This window comes from Alosa alosa, chromosome 1, assembly GCF_017589495.1.
Source record: "Alosa alosa isolate M-15738 ecotype Scorff River chromosome 1, AALO_Geno_1.1, whole genome shotgun sequence".
Taxonomy (NCBI): domain Eukaryota; kingdom Metazoa; phylum Chordata; class Actinopteri; order Clupeiformes; family Clupeidae; genus Alosa; species Alosa alosa.
This window is the reverse complement of record NC_063189.1, coordinates 11,892,767-11,919,987: the sequence shown is the minus strand read 5'-3', so window position 1 is coordinate 11,919,987 and position 27,221 is coordinate 11,892,767. Positions and strand designations below refer to the sequence as shown.

General features: G+C 40.0%; 3 long non-coding RNA genes across 3 annotated transcripts; 1 reads left to right on the top strand and 2 right to left on the bottom strand.

The window, feature by feature from the left end:
- Positions 1-291: 291 nt before the first annotated feature.
- LOC125305105 lies at positions 292-3,041 on the top strand. The gene is made up of 5 exons (XR_007195340.1): positions 292-359; positions 893-967; positions 1,626-1,751; positions 2,013-2,196; positions 2,490-3,041. It is a non-coding gene; the product is annotated as an uncharacterized LOC125305105 (long non-coding RNA).
- A 14,801-nt stretch (positions 3,042-17,842) lies between these two features.
- On the bottom strand, positions 17,843-18,524 carry LOC125291415. The gene is made up of 3 exons (XR_007192982.1): positions 18,448-18,524; positions 18,306-18,368; positions 17,843-17,995 (listed from the first exon to the last, which is right to left on the bottom strand). It is a non-coding gene; the product is annotated as an uncharacterized LOC125291415 (long non-coding RNA).
- A 210-nt stretch (positions 18,525-18,734) lies between these two features.
- On the bottom strand, positions 18,735-19,426 carry LOC125293130. The gene is made up of 3 exons (XR_007193331.1): positions 19,336-19,426; positions 19,113-19,167; positions 18,735-18,778 (listed from the first exon to the last, which is right to left on the bottom strand). It is a non-coding gene; the product is annotated as an uncharacterized LOC125293130 (long non-coding RNA).
- Positions 19,427-27,221: the final 7,795 nt, after the last annotated feature.

Sequence of the window (27,221 nt, the reverse complement as noted above, 5' to 3'; positions counted from 1 at the left end):
ATCATTATTAATTGTCCGCATGTGTGCATGCAGCCTACGCATGGTGTGAGTGCGTGTGTGAGGGAGAGAGCAGAAGCTGGTAAACTGTTGCTAAATTTAGGCTACAATGACGCTAAGCATTGAAAGCAAATTCACGGGTGTTATATTTCTAGATGTTAAACTCTCAACACTTTTGGTGTAGATATGATACAAAAGCCAGTGTTAATTTGCGGCGTTCCAGTTAATAAACACCAATTGGGTGTAACAAGTTCCATCCGGGATATTTTGCAAATTGCTCAAACTTCCAGCGCAGTCCGCCATTTCTTAAACCCCCCTGCAGGATAGCAGACTTCTCTTCAAGCTGTGGACAATTCTGTGTGGTAAGTTAGTAAATTAATCTATTTTTGGCATTTGTTGATAAAATATGTATATTAGACGTTGTGTTGCACTCTCAGACCTTCTTTATGAAACTGTAGAGTTAGAAGTTGCTTTCCCGCCCGTTGTCAACGTATTGTATACCTTAGCATTGAGTGAGACATTGTCCAAACTTTTAGCTGATAACACTAAATTACATTATGTGTGTTTGACTTAGTGTTGGAATGTGTTGTCCTTGTTTTATTTATTTATTTATTTTGCGATGTCTACCTACGTTTAATCTAATACATCTACATCACCATCCTTGTTGGTTAAGCTTACAGGCTGCTGCGTTATTAGCTGTAACGTTATGGTGTGCTAAACTAGGTAGCGTTAGCTAACCAGTTACATTCATTCATTGAAATGACATTCACGTGGTCAGTCAGCTAGCGTCAGCGTTACCCGGCGTAGTTGCTAGTAGCTAAGATAGATAATTTAGCTAGCGAACAAAGTTACCTAAAATGAAGAATGTGAAATTGTTTGCCTTTTCCATTAACAGATGTAACATTACCTAGAAGTGGATGCGATGATTGTCAGGATATGTGAGCAATGCTTGGATAATGTTCATCATGGGGTAAGTTTGATCGTAACGTTACCAGAGCCCGTTTACGTTTATTAGACATTCTCTGATGGTACCATGCTAGCCTACTAGCGAGTAAGCCTCAGGTAGGCAAACGTTATCGTACGACTACGAGGTGACAACATGATTTAAAGTGAAATGGTTGACTGAAGGGGATGATGTTAGCTGAAATTATCTAACGTTACTGTCCTAGATGTGCAGCATAGTAGGCTACGTTTCACGACTGTCTCTACAAAAACAGAATGTGAGCGAGTGTCTGCACAGCTCCTTAAAAGGGGGAAAAGACAGCCGTTTTTCATTTCCCAATTTCGCCGTCTGTTTGTTCATAAATGTAACTTTATGCAGAATCCATCCATCCATGCTGAAAGAACGACAACGACGTCCATTCATTTTTATGTTTGGGATCTATTCAAAGGAAATTAAAATTTTCACATTAGTGTTCCATTGAATCACAAAATGATTTGCATCGTATGGTATTTATATGTGTACTAACATTTACTTTTTTAAATTGATAGTGTTTGTTAAATGCTTCTAGGCAAACAATATTGGAGTTGGGCAGAGAAATGTCAATGCTGATTTCTATGTAGTATGTGCTCTACCACAGTATATTTTGGATAATACTAATATATATATTTATTTATTTATCTTGTAGTCGGCAAAGTTCTCCATAAAGGAAGACAAAACCTTGACAGTGACTGAGGAACGGAAGTGGATGCTGATGTGTTTCCAGATCTGGTTACCAAGGACATGTGCTTAGTCATCCATGATTCTGATAAAGGTATTTTGCTTGGTTTGGGGTTTTATACAGTTGCCTTGCAAAGGCACAGAAGAAATTGTGGAGCTTTTGTTTATTTTTGCAAATGTACATGAATGTGTTGCATTTTCCCTCTTTGCTAGATTAAGCCTATCCCCTGAGATTTAATCTAGCCTAACGGATGTGTGTGTGTGTGTGTGTGATTGCTGACAAGGTTGTCAATTTCAACAGTGTTCTGCTTTTCGCCCCATTCTAAGTTGTACTGTGTGTTCTTTAATGTTTCAGGTTTTTCAAGACTTCAGCCTTCTCGTTGGATCTGAAACATCTGCAAGACGTCTGGAAAGATGGCCCTCATACAAACCCAAGCTGATAAAAGAAAGACCTGCACTACAAGCTACCAACACCATTGCTGCAACACCTATTGCAGTCTGCCAGGGACAAATGGACTTGTCTGTAAACAACTTACAAGGTAATTGTATGGAGTAATGGAGAACAACATTTTAGTTGCCATTTTAGGAAATGACTGGTATTTCTGGATATTAATTTGAAGTTAAGTTGTCAAAATACCTTTTTTTTTTTATGCAGGACTGTTCAATCTGAATAATTAAATAGTTATTTTATGATTCTCCTCCAAACCCCATCCTAACCCAGGCTGGGACAGTGATATATCCACTTTACTCCTGCTGATGCACATCCTGTCACCTGTCATCTGGTAGAAAGATGAGCACTCGATTATAATCCTTTCTCTTATGTTTCCTCCAGTCATGCCAGAGTCTTGATGAGCGCTTGAATGAAGATGAACATCGGCAGCCATATCTGCTAGCTTTGGGAACCTCCAAGCGAGCCATCAACAGTTTCTACATAGCCATGGATAAAAAGCCCATTCCATGCCAAGGAAACACCTCTCTGGCAGCATTCGACAAGCTTTTCAAGGTTCATTTTGTTTTCAGTTTGAGTTGCAACAAATCTCTAAGCAACTTTTTTACATTCCTGCAGACCACCAAAGAGAGCCCAAAAGTAAAGGCATTGCGAGCAAAGTTGATGAATGATGTATAGGTGTTACGTTTATGGGACACTGCATGGCAATAACTGGTGCCAATAATTCTACAAAAACACAACATACATTTTATTCTGATAGATATGGAGACCGTTTATTCTGATGGATATGGAGACTGTTTATGTCGAGCATCTTTACGCTTTTGAGGTTTAAAGAACTTCATTTCATCATGTTAAAAAAGATGATTTGCAGCATTACAAACCGTTTGAACTTTAGATATCATACAGCTGTGATTTGTCGTTTTATATAGTGCCTGACTGTTGCATCTTGTAATGAACTGAAGAATGTTTTGCTGTTTAATAAATAAATGTAGTAAATTTTTACATTAAGTGCATCTGAATGTTTTTTTTTTTATTCAGTTTAACAGCAATTCTAAAAAAACCTACTGTATATAACTGTATACAACACCTCCTTTACTCTTCTAGAGATTAAAACAAGAAGCATTATTTGGCAATAAAGTAATAATATGCATGCAATCACTATACTAGTGTCAGTTTAACACTGGGCTTAAGGCGAGACACTACAGGTGAATAGGGTAAAATTTTTAACAAGCAGATATCACTTAGCCTGGCTAGTGCCACCACTTCTCAATGAGACGTGGTCTGTGAACCAAACGTTCATTTTCTCGTATTTGAAAAAAAATGCCCAGATCCGTTTATTGGGTGCCACGGATGTCTATCAAATGTGTCTGTGCATAGCTCATCATCGTCTTGCTTTCCCCCCTGTTCTGTGATTGGTCCCCTATCTCAGGCGAAAATTTGCTCCATGGTCTCCAGGCTGCCTTAGCAGCGTGAATCAAATCGCGCGCAAGGCAGCATGGGAACACCCAGGCTAGATATCACTATGAAACTTCCCCAGTTGATTACTTACATTAATATGAGAAAAAAATGTATTACAAGTTTACTGTAATTTAATGTTTACATATGCAAATTAGGCATTATCTAATTAAATATGTGCTAATTTGCATACATTTTAAGGCACGAAACCTGAGCATTGGATACAGCCAGGTTCAAAATTATGTTTTCACTGTGTTCAGATATTAGATGGGGAAACATTTACGGAGGGATTTATGAATATCTACTTTTGTTATCCTGTAAATCAGAAAATTGTCACTAGCCCTAAAAAATCCATGTTTTTAGGCATAAAATGTCATGTAAGTCAGGCTAGGAATAATATATCAACAAACCCCTCTGTAGAAATCTTCGACATATAGTTAGGCATAAGTCTAGAAAGTTTGGTGTATGTACGTGCTTCTGAAGTGGAGTTTTTGAGCTCAGAGTGTGAGGGGAAACTAATTTTGAGAAAACAGCCTTGAAAGACAGCCAATGAGATTCCGTTCTCAGCCTAGACTCGCCTTTGAACTTTCGCGATTGGTTGCTGATACAAAGGAAGTGTCCATATATGGATCACATAGCGTGATACAGGAAAAACTGAGCTTTCCAACGGTAGTACACATGATATGTTTTGGACCCAGGTCGCGGGAGTGCATGCAAGGTTAGAATGCTAACTTTTGCTGAATTTAGGAGAAATATACAGGCGTGAGTAGACACAATATAATTAAATAAACACCTAAATGTGTAAATCGGACTTTTTTGTTGTAGTAGTGTGATAGAATACATGCTAAGGTAACATACTTGCTCAAAATCTCGAAATTGACCAGTGCATGAAAAAACGATGTTTTCACCTGCCGTGTCTCACCTTAAGTTAAGTTAAATAGCAACACTTTTGGAGTTGTTTTCAAGAAAGAATTAACAGTCCTCTGGTGTTAAAAATACTCCAACCTGGTGTTTCTGTGTAACTCTCTCAGTGTAAAATGGTAACACCTTGTTAGTGTTGTAACTTCTAACACTTACAGAAGTGTTAATTTAACACTTTTGTGGTGGTCCCCATATATATACACCCATATAGTGTTAGATTTAAATCTATCAGTGTTAAAATTCCGATTTCAAATTTGCTGTGTAATTATGTGGGCAACATTCTCTAACAGCGATCAGGGATGGATTACTGCACGGGCCTACTGGGCCCAGGCCCAGGCGCCCTAAAGCCCAAGCCATTGCATGGAATCATTGCCTCAATATCAACAAATCAGGATGTAGGCTATGAATCTGATTGCATTTAGTATTGACCATCCCCAAAATGCACCAAAATACAGGAAATCACATTAAACAAATTAAAAATGTTCTGGCGGAGGACCCCCAAACCCCCCCTCCCACATATGCGACAATTAGTGGGGGGCCCTTAATACATCTGGGCCCAGTGGCCCGAAGGTTCATAATGACATAATGACAGCGATCAACATGTAATTTGTTCTGTCAAACAAAGTTGTGAATTTGTTGTAACATTAAAACAGGGGATGACTTACTCTGTGATCAAAGTGATGTGACGAGCTCCAGAGGCGATTCTAAAGTCTGTGGGGGCTCCAAGCAAACATTCCAAGTAGGCCCTACCAATAAGTGTTATCACCATTATGTAGGGCTGGGCGATATATCGGTATTACGACTACGACCGATATATTTTTGAAAACGATATGTAGTTGAGACAATATCGTAATACCGGTATTATGTCAAATAATGGGTCATTTTATCAAAGCCACTTGCTCTTCTGTGTTCAGACCATTCAGATAGCCGCAGCTCTGCTCAACTGCGCCCCCTGCGTGTGCACGTTCTCCCTCGCAGCACTACAAACTTTCAAACATGACGGACACGGAGTCAGATTTTGTTTACCTTGATCAGAGGTTGGTGCTGATGCCTATTCCGTCGGCATATAAACGGCTAGACCGAGAATTCTCGTTGTGAAATCAAAATTCCACTGGAGCTCCAAGCGGTTTTGTACACGCAAATTTAAGTTACAACACTGTTTAACAGCTACAGCTCTTCGACTCACGGTAAAATGTCATTTTTGGTACATAGCCTAGCTAATTTAAATACACTGATGAATGCTTGCGTTTAGCGACAGTAGCAGATCTAAAGTCCTCAGGGAGACAACCTAAACGCTGATTTTATTAAGAGGATATGCACGCGACTCGCGAGCAGTTAGGGCATCATTTTTTATGATTCCTGAAACCCCATTCAATCGTGCATAGGGATTTTTCTTACGAACCGGAACATGCAAAAATGAACGCATACAAAACGACGGTAGCGTCTATCACACTCTTGATGAGTGACTCAGTTACGTTGTTTAAGTAGACTAATTGTTTAAAACTATTTTTGTTGTTGATAGCAACATGTCTAGGCCATCATAGTCTACATTTGCTTGTCATCTAGGCCCTATCAAACCCTTACAAGTAAAAAAACTGCATTGTGTGACAAAACTGCAGGTTTTTTCAATATTGTTGTGCCCAAAATAGCCTATTGCATTGTGCAGTACAATGTAGGCCTGCGTTGTCAGTCAGGGTCAACTTTTGGTCTTTTGTTATTTGCACAGCTTTATCAGAGCAACTGTAGCCTATGCCTATTGTAGGCCTATGTTATTGTTTACACTTTTTTGCACAGCTCTGTTAGAGCAGTCTGAAATTAATATAATTAAAACTGGCTGTGTTGTCATATGTTGTGTTGAGTGAATATATGAAGCACTTCGCTCTTTCTGTTTGAAATATCAATATCGTATCGATATCGTATATCGCCAATCAGCCCCAAAATATCGGGATATCAGTTTTGGTCCATATCGCCCAGCCCTACCATTATGTTATACCACCATTAGGTTATTATGTTAAATAATAAAAATACAAAAAGCGTATGATAAAAATTCGTATATTTTGACATGTATCTCACCACTGCAAGCTGGCAGCTCGACTTGCCTTACATGTGTGTGTAGAGCAGACTGTCCTGAATCTGGCAATATCATTGCCATGGTGGAGGGATTCTCTGGGGCTGAGCAATTTACAGACATATGTGGTGTGCGCCTTACAGAAATAAATGGCATTTTTTATTTTAGTGATGAAAAATGACCTTTCTGGGCTCCATATCTATGACACGAACTGTGATCTGACCTGACTTGACCCGAGTTTGCCTGTTAGCCTGTGTGTGCCTATGGTGTAGGCACTCATATGATTCTCTACAACAACTTTTTACTGCATTGCCATGAACAAAGTAGAGGCAAAAAAGGGGTTTCTTTGTTGAACAAATTGGGATGCAATGTGAGCCTTGAATTGGATGCCATGCAGGAATTTGCTAGGATCTCAAAACCGGAACATGCTTTGCCATAGAGAAACACACAATAGCATTGGATTATAAACATGCTTTGCCACAAAAACAGACAAAAACGTAGGGTAAGTCCAGCTATATGAAGTTATTATTTTGCTGTCACTTCGTCTGTTTTATAACCCAAAAGGATGTACTTGGTATCGAATGATAGCTATGTGTCTCCTCTTTCATCTGACATGCGTGGCATATCTATCTGATCACGGGTCCACAAGTAATTCAAACGAGAGTAATGGTCTGCAGCGTTGGTTTGTGTACATGACGTTATTATTTTGCAGTCACTTCGTCTATTTTTATAAGCTAGAAGGATCGATGTACATGGTACCAATGGATAGCCCAGTGTCTCCTCTTTCATCTGATATGCTTGCCATATGCGATCACGGGTTCGCGAGTAATTCAAACGAGAGTAGCCTAATGGGTGCGCAAGTGAACGCAGAGAAGTAGACTGTAAATATGATGCAATTTGATTTAATTGTATTATTTGTTTTTCATACTTGATCGGATGTCACGCAATAGAGGTTTCATCTCTGCGATTAACAGTTCCAGAGCAATGTAACAAAGAAGAAAGGGTGTGTTTTTTGACGCACTTTGCGTCAATCGGGTTCTAAAAAATGAACGAGTATGCTTGGTCCTTACTACGCGATTAACATGTTATGGCTGACAGCCCTAATACAAACATAATTAACCATCTCCTTGCTTAACTAGTTGTAACTGTCGCTAGCTAGCTGAAGTTTATAGTACAGCGGCTAAGCACCGGAATCGTTCAGTTTTTGCAGAAAGCATGAAACTTGGCACAGTTATACTACTACCCCTAGTGATCAAAAATTTAAATGGACCCCAACACATAGCGCCCCTAGTGGCCGCCATCTTGAATTCAAATATGGCTACCATTCTTAATAGAATTGTTGATACAACTTCAAAATTAAACAAGATAAAAAAAGTCTTAAGTTCAATTGTTAGGGTCAAGGAAGCTATTGACATGATTTCCAAACAAACTTGATGTTGGCCATTTTGAAATCCAATATGGCGGATACCAAATGTGAAAATATAGACCATCTCTATTGTTATTCATGATAGAAATATCATTCAAAAACAATTTCAAAGTTTGAACAGTCATTTTATCACATGACAACCTCAATAATATACAAGGCATCAAGTATAATCTGGTAAGATTCCAATATGACCACTATGTGCAAGAAAATAAGCCAATTCTATATCTGAACTAACTACCTACATCATCAATAAATTCTTATTCTACCTTCTTCTCTTTCTGAGCAAACCTTAACTCTTACTATACACTGCTCAAAAAAATGATACACTTTTAAAAATAAAACACATCAGTAACTACATTACATTTGGCTGACGCATTTTTAGCCAAAGCGACTTACAACCTGGTAAACTGTTTAACGCTTTTAAAACAATTCTCTCAACAATTCCTAGAACAATTGAAAACAATTCAAAAAGGTAGAGTACTGTAGCGATCTCACCCTCAGACAAGATTCACCTTTGGCCAGGACTGCCATTTATTGGAACAGGAAGACTCATACGTACACAGACAACTACATAGGGCAACACAGGGGTAGTCTCAGCCGCACATGTAACACACAATAAGGGTTTACCACACACATCAACACGAGGATAAACACAGGAGGTACAACTAAAGAGACTAACACGCTAACAAATACACAACATGCTAAACGTAACTACAACTATTATAACTGACATTACACATTCTAGCATTCACTCGCACTGCATTCTGGGAGACACTCATTCAACGTTAAACATGTACATCCACCGACGCTACATAACCCCCTCCCGAGCCATTGTCGTCCCCGGCAATGACAGCTCAGCTCACCGCTCGCGGCTGCGTCGGTGTTAGTCCCAGTGCTTAGTCCAAGTGACCGGAAAGCCTCCGGCTGCACGATAACCCCTCCCGACTGGAAGGGCTCTCGGCTGCCTCTGTCACGTCAGTTCTCCCCCGAACAAGCACCAGAACCGGCCAGACGTGGGTCGTGGTGTCGCTTGGGCCCTCGGTTTCCCGCCGTGCAGCTGCGCTACCTCAAACAGCAGCAAACAGTCCCACTGCAAGCCGAACCCCCGGATACGCTGGAACCCCTGGACGTTCGGTAGCCCCTTCTGGCTACTGTGACAGCTCGTGGCCGTTGCCACCTGTCCACAGTGTGCCGATCTCCAGGCGGTCAGCAGTCCACGTCGAGGTCCCTCCTCACGCTGCCCTCTTGTAGAACTTTTGTCGGCTGTCTCTCAAGCACAACGATGCTCCACTGTGGCGGGAAATGGAGACCCCGACCCTCCCAGCAGGCTCGGGACACACAGGAACTCACACACAAAACGTGAAAAACATTGCGCAGACTTGTGTCGAACGTGCGCACTTCAAACTTCAAACAGTCCACAAAACGATAGCTCCCAAGGCTCTACAGGTCGACGTTACCCTCTTGGTCACTAGCTGGAGCACCGCAAGCTCCCGAACTAGCAGCTATGACTCCATCACACTCTCGAAGGTCCTCCATCCTCCGCAGTGGCGAGCTCAGCGAGCTGGCTAGTCCTTAAAAGGACCATTGGAACATCTGCTGAGGTTCGCCGCCATCTTGCTGATCTGGTCTTCGGCCTTCTTCTCCATCTTGATCTGGCGTAGATCTTCGCGCCCCGGGAGGGGCCCATCCCACTTCTGACACCAATGTAACAAACTGCACAGTTTGTCTTAGAATGGTTTTTATTGGTTACGCACCAAAACACACGAGGATAAACACATGAGGTACAACTAAAGAGACTAAAACGCTAACAAATACACAACATGCTAAACGTAACTACAACTATTATAACTGACATTACACATTCTAGCATTCACTCGCACTGCATTCTGGGAGACACTCATTCAACGTTAAACATGCACATCCACCGACGCTACAGTACAATAGGGAAAAGTGCATCAGTGAGTGCTGTTTTTATACAGTCTAGTCATGTGGTAAGTGCTACAATTAGCTAGTTGTAAGTAGTGCTACGAGAGAAGATATTCTCTGAAGAGCTGGGTCTTCAGGAGTTTTTTGAAGATGGAGAGGGATGTACCTGCTCTAGTAGGAACTGGTAGCGCGTTCTACCAACAATGAACAACAGAAGTTTGGATTGACCTCAGCGTACTGGTGGCAGAGCTAGACGATGTTTGTCTGAAGAGCGCAATGGTCGAGGGGTAGCATATAATGCCTGTATGAGGGCATTCGAGTAGGTGGCAGCAGTAGGTGAGAGGACCAGCAGTTTGGTTTTGGAGGCTGGAGGTGGTGTGCCTTCATCCATGAAGATTTGTCTGAGAGGCAATCCGAGGTCAGTGCCGAGACCAAGGGGTCATCAGGTGGAAAGAACAGATAAAGCTATGTGTCATCTGCATAGCAGTGGTATGAGAAGCTGTGCGAATGGATAATCTGTCCCAAAGAAGTGGTGTGGATAGCAAAGAGAAGGGGGCCCAGTACTGAGCCCTGGGGGACCCCTGTGGTGGGATGGTGAGGCAGCTGTCCAAGCCATGATACGTTAAACACTGCAAAAAATAAAATCTAACCAAGTGTTATTAATCTTATATTAAGATCAAAAAATCTTTTTGGTATTGTTTTTAGTATGAAGAGACTTACCTAGCGCTCCATCGAAAGATCATTTTGACTTAATTTAAGAACACTTTGACTTATTTTAAGGAGTCTTATCAAGACAAATTTGCTTAACGCACTGGCAGACAAATTTGCTTGTTTTCAGGATGAGACGTCTTAAAAGAAATCAAACTCTTCTTAAATTAAGTGAAATGATTTTCCGAGAAAGCGCTAGGTAAGTCTCTTTATATTGAAAACAATGCCAACTAGATTTTTTGACCTTGATATAAGATTAATGTGACTTGGTTAGATGTTATTAGATAAGCAGTTTTTGCAGTGAACGAGCATCCTGTGAGGTAGGATTCAAACTGATATGGACTGGGTAATATGTTAGGAACAAAAGGATGGCACTTCGTTATTTGGGAATGAAAATGATCAATCCACAGAGGACTGAATTCAAAGACCCCCCGAAAATCTAAGTGGAAAAAATGACACGGCAAGCTAGTCCATTTTGTTTGAATTTCAGCCCAGCAACTCATGATGGTACTCAGTAGTTCGTATGGCCCGACATGCTTGATGGCATCGGGGCATGCTCCTAATGAAACGGCGAATGGTGTCCTGGGGAATCTGCTCCCAGATGTGGACATGGCCATCACTGAGCTCCTTGAAAGTGGGTGGTGCAACCTGGCGGTGTTGGATGGACCAAAATATAATGTCCCAGAGATGTTCAATCGGATTTAAGTCAGAGGAGTGTGGGGGGACAGTCAATGGTATCAATGCCTTCATCCTCCAGGAACTGCCTGCAGACCAGGGCCCACTGCTCCAATACAGGGTCAGACAATGGGTCTGAAGTTTTCATCCTGATGCCTAAGAGCAGTGAGGGAGCAGTTGTCTTGCCCGTAGAGGTGTGTGCGTCCTTCCAAGGATATCCCTCCCCAGACCATCACTGGCCCACCACCAAACCAGTCATGCTGAATGATGTTGCAGGCAGCATTTCATTATCCAAGACAGAATGTAATGCTGACGTCACATGTGCTCAGGGTGAACCTGGTCTCATTTGTGAAAAGCACAGGGCGTCAATGGCAAACCTGCCAATTTTGTAATCTATGGCAAATGCCAATTGAGCTGCACGGTACTGGGCAGTGAGCATAGGTCCTTCCAGAGGCCATCGGGCCTTCAGGCCACCTTCATGAAGTTTGACAGTGTGGTCAGAGACATTCACACCAGCGGCCTGGAGGAGGTCATTTTGTAGGGCTCTGGCAGGGCTCCTACTGTTTGCAGATACTGGTGGAAGATGGAAAGTGTATCATTTGTCACCACCTCTAAAACCAATCCTGTTTTTACAGACCTATCTCCCTTCTTCCTTTCTTGTCAAAGTTTTTGGAGAAAATAGTCTTCAAGCAAGTTTTGGACTTACTATATCAGAACAACCTGCTAGACCCTATGCAGTCTGTTTTCTAGAGTCATTCTACTGAAACTGCTTTTCTGTCTGTGACCGAAGCATTGACAGTAGCTAAGTACTCATCTAATTTGCTAAGTCATTAGTATTCATTCTACTAGACTTATCTGCAGCCTTCGGTACTGTTAACCATGACATTCTCCTTTCTACACTATCTGAACTGGAATGTCTAGGAAAGCCCTTGACTGGTTTAAATCCTACCTTAAAGGGCACATGACCTCACCACAGGTGTGCCTCAGGGATCAGTATTAGGGCCCCTACTTTTCTCTATTTACACATTTCCTTGGGTGAGACCATTCGCTCTCATGAATTTGATTATCACTGCTATGCAGACGATACTCAACTTTACCTGTCTTGAGCTTTTGGTGTTTCCACCACAAAGCACAACTAAGGACTTGGCGCTGAACGCACTAGCAAGTGTCCTAAAAGTGCTGGTTCACTGACTAGCAGGAGCCCTAATGTGTCAGGAGGGAGCTAAACTCAGAAGGTATTACGTATTTAAATTAGCTTCATTGACAGGCATAATCATTTTATGGGATGCAAAATATTAAACTACAATAAAACAAAATAGACCTTTTCAAACAATCACTATAAGCGTTTAAAAGAAACTTTAGCATATGCTAATTGGCCCCACCCACCTCAGTTGAATTAGGTTAACAGTAGGATGTGTTGGACTGGGTTATGTACTAATTTATCTAACTATGACTGGGTGTATGTAATAATTTATCTAACTCTAGGATAGAAGACAACATTTCCCAAAAGGCAGCATATGTTTCTTTAAGAGACTTGACAGACGCTAGCATCTATGGGTTTTAGCCTCCTTGCTAGCATGCCAGCCTCTAGGGGGCAAATTAGAAGGATTGAGCCCAGGCAAGTGCAGGGTTTAGTCACACAGTCAAAACTTCACACATAGCCCAAACGCACCCCAGTTTTTGACTCGGTGTCAGAATGTATGGCTACTTCCTTAAAATCTAACATGTCTGCCATTTTAATTAGGCATGATTGTCTCATTATGTATTTCATAATGCTGAAAGATGGCTGTAGACACATCATATTATGTGTTAAAAGCAGCATAGCATTATAAATGTAGAAAAAAAGGGCATATTTTGGTGGCCATATTTGAAGTCAAGATAGGGGGCACTATGTGTTGGGGTCCATTTCAATTTTTGATCACTAGGGGTAGTACTATACCTGTACCAAGTTTCGTGCTTTCTGCAAAAACTGAACGATTCAGGTAAAAATCTGGCCTTAGCCGCTGTACTATTACTGTCGTATAGATGTAGCAAACCATGTTCAATCTTTCTGCCAATTAACATTAGCCTATTGAGTAGGCTAAATGTGATCCGTCATCACTGCACCCTCGATTGACGTTTACCACAATAGCCTAAATATGTGCGAATTCTTTAAACTCTTTTGAACAAGCTTTTTATAAGGCCATAGCATAGGGCCTACATATTACAGATGTACTCCCAGTAAACAAAAGAAAGTCCTGGCGACGTCACCTCCTCGACATTGTGTAGGGTTCCTTTACGTCCTGTGGACCTCTGTTCAGGAGGTCTAAAAGACGTCCACGAGACTTTGAGAGGACGTCCTGTAATGGTCACCTTGACGTTATCTTGTGCTGACGTTTATATTTCAGCGATGGTTAAAAAAAAAAAAAAAAAAAAACATGAAGCGCGATTTAGTATGGTAGGCTATTACATCCTGTAAGTCTCAGCGTTGCTAGGAGAGAAGGAACATGAACATGCATTAACGATTTGTTTTACAACTACACAATCAACTTCACTCACCTCATATTTTCATGCATGTATGAAATCACGTCCTCAGAATGCATTAAACTAATGATGAGTAGACATGGACATTTATACCGGGCTAGGATGTGCTGCTTTCACATCTACGGTGTCATTTTCTTAATAAACTAATACGACGTTTTAATGGGCATATCCCGTAGCATATTGTTCAAAACATCATCAGAGTAGGCCTAGCCTAAGATAAATTGTTAGCCTAACAGCTAATTGCTAGCCTAAGATAAATTGTTCAAACCATATTGTTTCAAAATATTAAAAACTAATAATAGCCAAAAATACTAAATGAATCGCAATGCATGCTGGGAAGCAAAACTCAACATGAAATAAAGTACATGAAACATAACTAGAATGCATTGACGTTATATCCACTCGTTTTCTTGGACCTGTGATCAAATAGGGACAGCCTATAAATGTAAGCCTATCTTCCTGGAACATTGCAGATAAAGAAAAATGTATCGTTTTCTCTGAATGCTCTTTGTAGCCAACTTTAAGATGAAATAAATAGATTCAAGATGTTTCTATTCTATATCATTGTTTTATTAATAAACAGTAAGGCTCTGGTGAGGCAGAGAGCTTGCTCCTCGTCAGAAATCTCATCGGATATGTGCACTCTTTGCTCTTTCCACAAGGAGCTGCTGTAACATCGGGGACAGCTATGCGTGACACTTTTAAACGCGAGCATGCGTCAAATAAATTACAATGACATTTAAACAAGTCATGAAGAAGCAGTATCGCAGTAGCCTATCCTTAATTCTTCTGCAATGTAGAGCTAGATCGTTTTGCTTTACAAATAAAGTAGGCTAGTCACTTCTGTTGCTAGACAACCCTAAACAAATGCTACGTGGTCTGTTTTTAACATTTCTCTAGTTTTATTGCATCGTATTCAGCTCCAAAATTCGGTTCAGTCCCAATTCGGCCATGTGTGTGTTTCTGAAAATAAAACAGATAATAAGTAGGCTACGTGACTATGTTAAATAAACCACTGGCTATTTAGAGCATATTACATGCATCACGTAATGACAGTTATCTGAAGAAATGCGCATTGTAGGCTAAGCTAGAAGCTAAGAACAGCGACTTTGCTAACGTTACACCAAGCATCACATCAGTTAGTCATTAGTTTGTAACGTTATACATTAGCCTAACGTTAAACTCAAAATGTATGTGCTACATCCCATATGGAAAAGGTATAGACAAATCATACACAATTTTCACATGTTTTATCTGAATCCTGAAAGATTTTTATATGACAGTGAAACCAGCTACAAGATCCTTGGTAAATGTGTGTAGCATGAAACATATAAAACTGCGTAACCTGTAAGGGCTATATATGACACTAATTCCACATACAATATCCTTACAAGTGTGGGAGAAAGTTCATTTTTAACACATAATTATAGAAAAAAACAAGGGAAATGATGATTGTTTGCTTAAACTTGATTGCTGTGTTGTTTGTGTATGAGAGTGAGAGAGAAAAGTATGATGGTGTGTGTGTGTGTAATTGAGAGTGTGTGAAGAGAGGAGTTGGTCAACCATGGTGAAAACACAATAATGCAAATATTGTAATGCAACAACCTTACAAAACATAAGACATGTTGACACTGTCAACATTCCACTGACATAGCACTGTGAACATCTAACATGCTGTAAAAATACTTTTTAGTTTACAAAATCCCAATTATTATACAGGTCTTATTGACTTGTAATATTCAAAAAAGCAGCTATACACTTGTCTCTTTTTTCACATGCCTCAACTGACAAGAGGTCATGTCACTTTATTAAAGAAATACAAAATTACATGCACATTTTTCATTACTACATGTTGCATTTAATTACAGTAATGTTGGCTATATATCAGAGACATGTGTAGCATCTTATATTAGAATATAATTCAATATCAGCAATAGCAACAGATTAATTGACCATGTTGACAATTATTTAATTCATTCCATCATTTGCAGTAGTATGTTTTCAGTAAGCGACAAACAATCGAGCTGGACTGTGTACATTGAATATACATACATGGCCTAACTATCTGAGCAGTGTTGATGGCTTTGTGAAAGCCTGTGGGAAAGTGGATAGTTGACATGTACTTCAGAGAAGTTTTGATGAGAGATCCTTTGGCTAACTTTTTGCACTGTGCAATTGCCATAGTTTCCAATGGCATATAAACATTCATCACCAGTGTCAAGGAAATGTGAAACTTTAAAGATACTCCCATCTTTCAAAAGCACAACACAGTTGTTTCTTTGCTTTGTTTTGCTGTAAGTGTGACCATGAACAATTTCTCCATTTACAGCCATTCTCTTGTAGTACTTAACAGGAGAAATTGTTGGAATATCTTTTACTGTGTGGAGGGCAGCCTGGTCACAAACAGAGATTTCTCTTACTTCTGGTGAACCAAGGCCTTTCATCTCAGTGAATCTCTTGACATATGGCTTTCCAGTTCTCATTTCATTACAGAACTCTTTAACTTCTGCAGGTGCACTTGCTAGGAATTGCTTTGCTAAACGGGGGAAAGCACGGGACAGTACTACTCCATTGCAGATTTGCTGTGGAACAGCTTGACTGCTTTTGACTTGTTTCAGTAGGTATCCATTAAAATCTTCAAACATAAAGGCCGAGTGGGCCCACAAAGGACCCCAATGCACAACACTTCTGGTTAAATGCAGAAGTGAATGAACATTGAATGTCATGTGTTCCTCCCCATACAGTGACTGGACACAACCAACAAAGTACACTAATGCCCCATGAGCATGATTTAACTGCTCTGTAGTTAATTCAGAGCCCAACAGAATGCTTATGCCCTCTATCAGTAATGCCCAATGAGATAGGTACTTCTCTGGAAGTATACCTTTCAGAACTGGCAGGCTATAGTACAAAAGCCAGTGTTGCCACTCATGGGCTTTCCAGAACTTGCGTTCAGTAAGAGATCTTGGAACTCGAGCGACAACACTTGGAGGTTTTATGGTTAAAAGGTGTCTGTCAATGCGTGGTATTTGTGTGCCAATATACCATGGCTCAGAGTAGTTCCTAGATTCCATCCATACTGTTGCCATTTGTCTACATACACCTAGCAACACACAGTGCATATAGTCGGGGACCATCCCATTGATTAGATCAAATTTGGGCAAATCTACAACAGCAGATGGCCCCTTTATGCCAAATATAGCTTTCCCTTCTCTTTCAGCTATTTTTCCTATTTCTACTGTGCTTTTATGATTTCTGTCACTTGGTTTGTCATCCAAACATGTGTACATCCTTGCAGTTCCTTGTCCTTTCTTTTTTTGTACACCAGGGTGAAGACAGACACCACAGCCATATTCACCATTAAATTGCTTGAAATTCTGTACTAATGGCCTTGCCACTGCATCACAGACACAACACAATGGGTGAACTTTCACATGTCTCCATGACTTATCAGTAGGATGCTGCCACTCAAAACCAACTTGTGAAAGATTGGTACATTCCTTCACAAATGGTTTGAAGTAACAGCTCATGTCTGGCTTGTTTGATCCAAACCACAATGCACAAAAAGTACATGCTTATTTCTGGTCTCAGGGGGGTATCTCATTAACACAACATAATATTGGCCAAATACTGAATTTTGAAGACTTAAAGACTGGTACACCATCACAATTAAATGTAAGAGACAGAAAAGCCTCCTCACTGCTTGATTTCAAGGTCTGATATAAGGCACCATCACATATATCATTTATTACATGCCTATTGCCGCTATTTGCACGAAAACAAAGATCATGCATACCTTGATTCTCAAGAATGTCTTTCAGTTGCTCCTTTAATGGTACAGTAATAAAGTAATGACCTTGTTGTAAGCTGTCCCTTACTGTTATGGATGAGGGAACATGACACACATGAAAGTGTTTTTTGTGTGCATTCTTGTGATTGTGATATACCAAGGTATTTAGAGCATAGTCTGCAATAATGATGGTATTCAAACACATCTACAAGACTAGCTAATGGTTTCTCCAAAAAATACTTGCTTGCAGGAACTGCACTTGTCCCAGCAGAATGTAATCTTAGAAGTTTCAGTAGATCTTCCATCAATACACCTGTAGTGTTGTGTTTCAGTGCTAAGGATAGTATTGAGATGCAGCTTTGCTCTTCGGTTAATCCATGGGAATGGATATTTCTGTCCTAAAAATTGTAGAAAAAGAAACAAAGCATTAGATATCAGCTTAATATTTGCTTTCAATTTTACATTATACTTATCATTATGCAGGTTCATAATATTTGAGAGAGAAAAAAATACAGCATACATATATATAGGCTATATATAAATATATATATAAATATATATATATATAAATGACAGAACATAAGTGTGTCAATACACTTCCATGGATTGCATAATGAACATGAGTTTATTCCAGCCATTGCTTGTCTTGTAAGATTATGTCAAATCAAATTTTTTCACTGAATGTGTATGTAGGCCAACTATTGTTACCTCTGCCAATGTGTAGGGTTCTTCTGTTTGCTCTTCTCTTTGGCTGCTATCTTCATTGTTTTCCTGAGAGGAATACACATACAAAACCTTTAAAAGAAATACAGTGAGAAAAACAAAGAGAGAGAGATTGCATGCTGCTTACCTGCATTGATGTGAAACATTCTGTCTGTTCTTCTCTTTCACTGATAACTTCACTGTTTTCCTAAGGACACAAATCACAAATTATGAGGGAGGGAGAGAGAGAGAGAGAGAGAGTTGGGGTTGGCTTACCTGTGCCAATGTGAAATGTTCTCCTGCCGGCTCTTCGTTGGTTTCCTTAATTACACAAATCATACAAAATAATCCAAATCAGGCACAAAAATCAGATGGATAGCAAAAGAAAGTGTAACAATGCTTAACTGTCAGCTTACCTGTGCCAATGTGAAAGGTGCCCTTGTGTTTTCTTCTCTTTGACTACAATCTTCATCATTTTCCTGTGTGTGTGTGGGGTGGGGGGTCAGAAAAGGCATAGGGGCAATTACAATGACATAGGCTACAGGTCTAGTTTTGTCTCACTTGTGCCTGCCTCTCGGACATTGCAGAAAAGCTCTTTTTCCCAAATGTTATGTCCATCATTTCAATAAATTTCCATAATCCAGTGTGGTAGGCTAGTGCAGATATGAAGCTATGCATAAATATACAAAAGCAACATTGAAACAATACAAGTAGCCTATTTCCACAAAGTTAGACTAAGAGTCATAACATCAGCCATCCATTTTTTCACAGGCCACAACATTTAGGACAAAAAATGTGGTAGCCTACACTTACATATTGTATAGTAGGCCTATGTTGCTCAATGTCTGCGCATGTTCTGGTGATTTTCCTTAGGAAATAAACAGGTAACGAAATTACTTAGGAATTAAACAGGTAATCAATTAATTTATTTCGAATTAAGAAATAATCAGGTACGGCCTAATTAATTAATTAATTAATTAAGATGCTGCCAAAAGAAATGCCTAACTGCATCAGGAAATGGTTGTAGGCTACAAACCTTCTTTTCCATCTGCTCAGAGTACGTTTAGGAACATTCTTCCTCAGCCACTCGTTTTCTTTCTCCTGAGAAGTGCGTTTTCTTTTCATCATTTGTCTTTTTAAAAGAAATGACTGTATACTGCCCTAGTCTTTGCCATTATCATTTCAAACCCGCAAGGTCAAGAACAAGGACAGCGAGTAAGAAAAAGAACGAAACGAAAACAGCGAATGCAGAGAAAAGGCGCGACTCCAGATCTCGCAAAATTCTACGAGATCTGGCTAAACTTTGAATTGAGGACTGATGCCAGCCGTCGTCGTCACGTCAGCCAGAGAATCCAAGGATTGCATCTACCAGAAAAGTGAATTACCCAGTATTTGAGTGTTTTGGCTTAAAAATAGTTGTGCATTCGTGCGCCGTGATCCTTGCTCCACGCAAGCCGCTGACCGGAGCTATTTGCACTGCTCCCCTCTCTGCACTGCTGTGAAACTGCATGCTACTTTTCTCATAGAAATATATTTATTACCTTATATATATTACCTTATTTACCTATTTTATTTTATAGGCTATTTTTATTTAAGATTTTTTTTTTATTTAAATGTGCACCTTACGGAGCTTTGATTTCAAAAAAGGCACTCCAGTTTTATGTTGACATTTTATTGTTATTTGAGTAGTGAGTTTTCAATAACAAATTTGACTGAACATTTCATTTTACAGCTCTAACTTTGCGGAAAAAATATTGGGATATATATTGTATATCGATATTCAACCTAAATATATCGGGATATGACTTTTGGTCCATATCGCCCAGCACTAACAACTACACAGATACACATTTTGTCTAAATAACTGTAGGAAGTATTGTGACTATACTGTAGGCTAGCTTGTGGAGGATGACAACTGTTTCTGTTCTGTTCCTGTCTTGTTCTGCAACTAGATGTGCCAGGACTCCTATATGGCATGAAAAAAATAATGGATTCAATTACACCTCCTAAGACTACCACACCAAGGCTGACCTTGCAAGGTTCTCCTCGGTCAACATCCAGTTCAGGACCCACCCCTGATAAGTCCCCAAGTTCTAGGCTCTCTACAGCCACATCTGCATCTCCCCCCATTCCATCACCAACTGTCTCCCAGTCATCTAAGGTAATCTATTTTCAAAGAATAAATAAATACTTAAGATAGAAAATAGATGTACTGTATGTGAGACGTCCTTGCAATGAGTATGTCTAACCCTTTATACAGTATCTTAAAGCAATATTCTGGGAAAGAATCATTCTAGGGTCCATTTGAACAGTCTTCATAAACATTCTTTTTAAATTAACTTTGTGTACACTTACAATGTTTTTGACACTCATATTTTGTGTAGGGATCCTCTTAATACAACTGATGAAGTATGATTCTATATTGAGCCTTGTTAGTGGTTAAGTTGCGACTGAATGCATCCTACGATCTGTCCATAGAGTGTTCATTGCAAGCTAAAGTGCTGCTTTTAATGCTTCCATCCATCAAACTAGAAAAATGCTGCTATCGTTTTAAAATCACTTTTGAACAAAAGTTTTACTCGTTCCCATGCTCAAATAGACCCTAGAATGCTTTTAATCTGGAATATTGCTTCACATATGTTGAGATGACAAAACATACCATATTCAGTTTTAATGCTCTCCTTGGGTCCTTATCTAAACAGGTGGAGATTCATCCTGGGACTGGAGTCATGATTGACAAAATAGCATGGGCCTATGCCCCTCAATTCAAATTCAGCCACTGTGTTTGGGAGGCATCTCCTCACTGCAGTCTTCCCATTGGAAATATTACTGGTGAGCAATCTTCGGGGACCAAAAAGAAGTGGAGGAGATACTTCGTCTACCACTGGACAAAAAATAAATTGGATGCCATTTACAGTAGGTTTTCAGCTTTATGAAAGCTTTTATGTTCATATTCACTATTCAGTGCACTATTCTGTATCTCCTGACAACAGCCTACTATAGTACATGTTTGCATTTTTCTGTGTTTGTTTCATGTGTAGGTGCAACTCTTGAGAGGTTTCCAGGGACTCCACTGTCCAGCATCGGAACCACGATCAATGCCAAGATTACCCGAGCTCAGGTCTAAAAGTAAAACCTCCACACCTCACAGTTAAACTTCTGCCTTTGGAGGCCATTTAATTAGTGTTGAGGGCATGTTAGTGAGATTGGCATGTTAATTGTAATCTAAAGTAATACAGCTACTGTAGTTTGTATAGCTGTTTGTTTTCATTTAATAAAAAAGCTGAATGTTTACATCTGTGAAACGTCTAGGCCTATGTTTTCCATATTACAGATCTAGATTGACATATACCACTACATGGCAGGAATTAATAATTGCATGTTAACCATGTCTGCTCTAGCAGTTTAAAAGTGTACAGAATTGTGTACAGAAGTCAAAAAAAAAAAACTATTTTTTTATAGTGACAGTAATTTTAAATTGGTTGACATATAAAAAACATAGAAAGACATCATAGATTTCCTTTACAGTAATTACACACTTCAAACAAAAACATATAAATTGTGTTGATTTACATATAAAAGGAATATACATTTTAAACTGCAACATATAATTAAAAACGACAAACATTACATGGAACATATAAGAATCATAGAAAGACATCATAGATTCCTTTTACATTGAATACACACTTCAAACAAAAAACATATATAATTGGGTTGATTTACATATAAAAAGCATACACATATTAAACTGCAACATATAATTAAAAACTACGAACATTACATGGAACATTTAAAGAAAATATAGTTTATCATGCACATTACCTATAAATGTCATACACAATGTTCACTTTATGGATATTTGTTTCTCATAATATAGTTGTATGAGAAAAATGCAAAAGGGGCCACTTTCAGGAGTAAACCATATATTGCACATATTATCCTTATATGAAGATTTACTACTGAGGTAGTGGTAAATTCGTATATGTTTTTTCCAGTTTTTTTCTGTATGGGATAATTCAGCATGCAGACATGCTGAATTATGTAGCACATAGGCCTATTGAGTTTAACGTTAACAACCCTTTTCCCAGTTTATGAAGTTGTGCGTCTCCGAGCAAATAGACGCACAACTTCATAAACTGTATGATATGTTGCCTTAGACTACGGTAGGCTAATGCAGCTACTAAGATGGAGTATTAGGGCCACACATGAAGAAAAAAAAAAATTTGCCATGGCGAGATTAAACTCGACATGTTGACTTTAAAGTCGACATGTCGACATTAAACTCGACATTTCGAGAATAGGGCTTAAAGTTGAAATGTAATGTCGACTTTATCTCGACGTGTCGACTTTAAAGCCGCCATGTCGACATTAAACTCGACATTTCGAGAATAAAGTTGAAATATCATATCTACTTTAATCTCGACGTGTCGACTTAAGTCGACATGCTGACATTAAACTCGCAATAGGCCCTACTGTTTAAACATAGCCTACACAGTTTAAGCTATGTAGCCTACACTAATACACAATATGTTACATGAAAAATGGGCTTCAAATAGGTGTTATTTCAGATAAATTGCTAGATTGCAGATATTCAGATAGATTGCGTCTTGTCTGTTAACTACTCATTGCCGTCATCGTGAAGTGCTGTCTCGCGGTTATGGAAATACCATGCACTATGCCGTTTAGGCTAAATAGCTAGAAAAATATATGTATCCAATGATATAATGTTTCTATACAAAATGTTATTTCACTCTGTTTTACGTGGGTAAGGCCACTGCACATCCAAATAACTGCCCTTCATGACCCACAGGCCGTCACTCTCCATAGGATAACATGGCAAAACTCATTTTTCTAAAACTGCTTTTCCATGTCTCACCTGCAATACGTAGCCTATAGGAGGCTAGAAACACAGGTATAGCCTAAGCATATATACTATTTTGATCCCGGGAGAGAATATGTGTGCATGCACTTTATTTATAACCTGGCAATAGCCAGATGAATTTCGCTCCGCCTAGCTCCACTCATCCATCTGGAACCGATCCATTGAAGTGTTGCTTCAGAAGGCTGGGCCTAATCAAAAAATGCTTGCATATGATTGAATAAGCCACTTGTCCGTCATCTATTGACGTGCTACTTCAACCACTCACATCGAAGCCAACCCGTGACGCTAATAACAGACTCACAGTCGCTTCTACGCTATGTCACATCTATGAAACTCCCGCCCAAGGCGTCCTGATTGGCTAAACCATAAAGTTGGTTGGAGAAATCACTCTCAATGGAAGAGGTCCCAGATGGATGTGAGTGAAGCTAGGCGGAGCTAAGCGGAACGACATTCATCTGGCTAGGGTCAGGTTACTTTATTTATGCACTATGTGTGCATGTAGGCTAGGCTACTAGCCTACATGGGGTGGTCGGGAGGACAGCTTCATTCGTCCCCTCCATAGACATTCAGCAATAGGCTGTTTTGCATCCATTACAAACAAGCAATGTGAAAGTCTAGGATTGGGGAGAGCGCCTAGTATGCAGTTGAACCTTTAGATGAAAAACAACACTTTAATAATGGGCCTACAATAAATAAATAAACCGCTAATGACGTTTAGGCTACTTTTGACCATCGCATTTATCGCCTGTAACTCCGTGATAGGACCTATTTGGCTGAGCAACGTAGGTTAATATGTTCTATGTTTTGTCCACATGATATAGTCCTTTGTCTAATCATTGTTGCACTCGAACACTCTGAATCATTGTTGCAGTAGTTGCATTGTTTCATTAGGTCCTCCTCAATCGCGGTCGTTCTCTCTCCAAACTAACTTTATTCTCAAAATGTTGAGTTTAATGTCGACACGTCGAGATTAAAGTCGACATGATATTTCAACTTTATTCTCGAAATGTTGAGTTTAATGTCGACATGGCGACATTAAAGTCGATACGTCGAGATTAAAGTCGATCTTACATTTCAATTTTTCTCTCGAAAAGTCGAGTTTAATGTCGACATGGCGACTTTAAAATCGACATGTCGAGTTTAATCTCGTCATGGCAAAAAATGTTTTCCTTCATCTGTGGCCCTAATACTCTGTCGTAAGCTACTGCTAGAGAGACTAACAGACTAGATAGATAGATACTTTTGTCATCCCCAGACGTGTAACGTGAAGTCGTGCATGGATGTGATGTCTCCGTCCTGCAGGCGGTAGCCAGAGCGCTCTCAACTCCGCTGCCATGTGTGAATAAAAAAACGTCCCCCCCATGTCCCCGGTATAACGTTATTGTCGGGTCCTTAGAAGGTATTTGAAATGACCAAATGCAAATGTCATCCGAGGGATCTGATGGTGACGTCCCCAGAAAGTCCTGCACCGGACGTCATGCAATAACCAAAGGATAACTTGCTCCGGACGTCAATAAGGTCACCGGAACGTCTGCTAGAGAACATGACGTTCGGGACCAATCGGGGACGTCGTGAATGTCGGCATAAGGTCCGGGGGACGTCCTGTGTTTGTACAACAGGCCAGGAGCACGCAAAATACATCATTCAATCTCTATGGATGAAATTCTCGCTTGACCCACCGGCAAACGCGCTGAGACCGGGTCGGGGGCCCCCTAGCGGCTCGAGGCTCCAAGCAGTTGCCTGCCTCGCCTGTTGACAAGGTGCACCTCTGACGAGCTCCAGCGGTTTCCACTGTATGTGTAGGTGTACAACAACACTCAAAGAATCATGTGAACGATTTTCATTGGTTGTTGCGTTCAATCTTACTCAGCTACAGAGGTGCTATTTCCCGATTGGCTATTATGGCCCCTTTCTTTTTTTTCCTTGTTTTTTTTATTGTCTGGTAAGTGGCAGGCTCGAGTCATGACTAAAGCAGGCACAGAGATGCGCTCATGAATGCCGTTTCCAGCGAGAGCAGCGCTAGAATTTTACTGGGGCACTGGAGACTTTTACTAAGGCACGTGCCCCAGTGAATAAGGTCTAGTGACGCCCCTGCATGGCTGTATCCATATATCCACTCTGCAGATAAAACACATCCAAATGTGGCATCCCTGCTAACCTCTTTGATAGTGGCCATAATGTTGAAACTAGATTCTAAAATAAAGCCCTTCCTCCGTGCCATTACCTAAAATGCTCACAATAGATCCCCGATTAGCCTGCCAGGAAGCTGGCAGACCATGCCCTCCTCTAAAGAGGGTTTGCTGACAATAATCCTGTTCAAAGCAGAGCTGCTCAAGGCTAACGAGGTCCTCCATTATTTAAACAAAAACAGACCCACAATCCTTCTATTGCTTTCCATAGTGGGAACATGTCTGAGAAGAGGACAATGTGTATTTATGCACACATGTCTCATTGATAGTTTGTGATGTCTAATTCACCCTGAAGAGCAGAGGAAACCTCTTTCATTCCCTGTGATCCAGCAGCAAAGGAACACGGAGATAGAGAGTGGATAACAAATTGGTACACTGTACCACATTATTCTGCCTCCACACTGTCAAAGTACTGTATTTATGTGATGCTATGTATAAACAATTACAGAGAGGACAATAATAATTCTGCAAAGTAATTCACTGACTGGACCAACAGTAATTTGTATACCCTTTCTTTACACTTACAAAAGTAAAACACATCAGTTTGTCTGCAGAGACCCTCTCCTAGTAGCATATGTACAGTGTTAATTTATTTGAAAACCAAAGTTCGCCTCAACCACAAAGTTAATCGGATTGTCCTTTGTAAAATCGCACCCAGACAAAGGTTTAAATAAGGGGTATCATAAAGTACCAGATTGAAAAATAAGTTCCTCAGTTTTATTGGACAAAGAACATGAGACCACATCAATGAAATTTTATAAATTGAGATAGTTTAATTGATCACATTTTTGAAAGACAAACTGAATGGGGACATGACATCCATAGCGGTCATCATCCTGACTCTTGGATGAATTGTCTTGGATGAACAAATGATTGCCAATTTGACCTTTGGAAGCCCTCTGACACCAACACTGGTTGTCAGAATCGTATCCCAAGAATTTAAGTTATTACTTTGAGTGTTGCGTACTTCATATGCTTGAAAGAACATACAGTAGGACTGTCTACAACAATGTAGAGAGTGGGGGGAGACATACTTATTCTCATATGTAACTGATATAACAACACAACAATCAATTTTTAATGACCCTTTTTTTTATTGTTTTGAAAAATATATTATTCATTATATTGTGTCGGTAATAACGCAGACGTTTGTGAGAGAGACTATTGTGACCTCTCTGGTCACCAGAACATTGCAGAGAACACTCAAGTCAGCTGAACGATACAGAGGCACTTCTGGTCAGCTGGAAGGATGTGGAGACTCCTCTGGTCTGAGGGGTGATGATGGATGCGGTGTGCTGGACCACCAGGTAAAACTAACCAAAAGAGATCTCCCTTTTCAGCAGACTCTATCTTCTTCGAGGCCAGGTCCTCCTCGGAATCTTTTCCTGCATCCCTTGAGAGGGCCTCGTCCCACCTCCGACACTAATGTGTCAAGCTAGGCCAAATGAAGGAAGTTGGATATAGAAATCCAAAGTTCTGAACAGATCTAAAGCATTTTGCTAGTTTTTCATCACTCTGTAGCTGATCGTTTATCACAGCTAGGCATTCCATCCAAAGCATTACTGTATGGGGCAAACCAATGATGGTGTTGTCATTCACATCAGTACATGGAAACATTGCAAAACCTTTGCACATTACAGTGTCAAATTAAGACTTATAACAGGCCAGCATTGATAGAACAAATCAGCTTTGATTAGCAGCCTATTGCTATGTTAAGTTATTTTTAAGTCTTTGTTATATTTGTAAACCTTACTGCGTATCTAACTTGGCACTGGCATGGATGGAACAGAATGCCAGGTATACCTATGTTATATGTGGCAGGTTGAATAAACTTTGGCTTTTCTAACT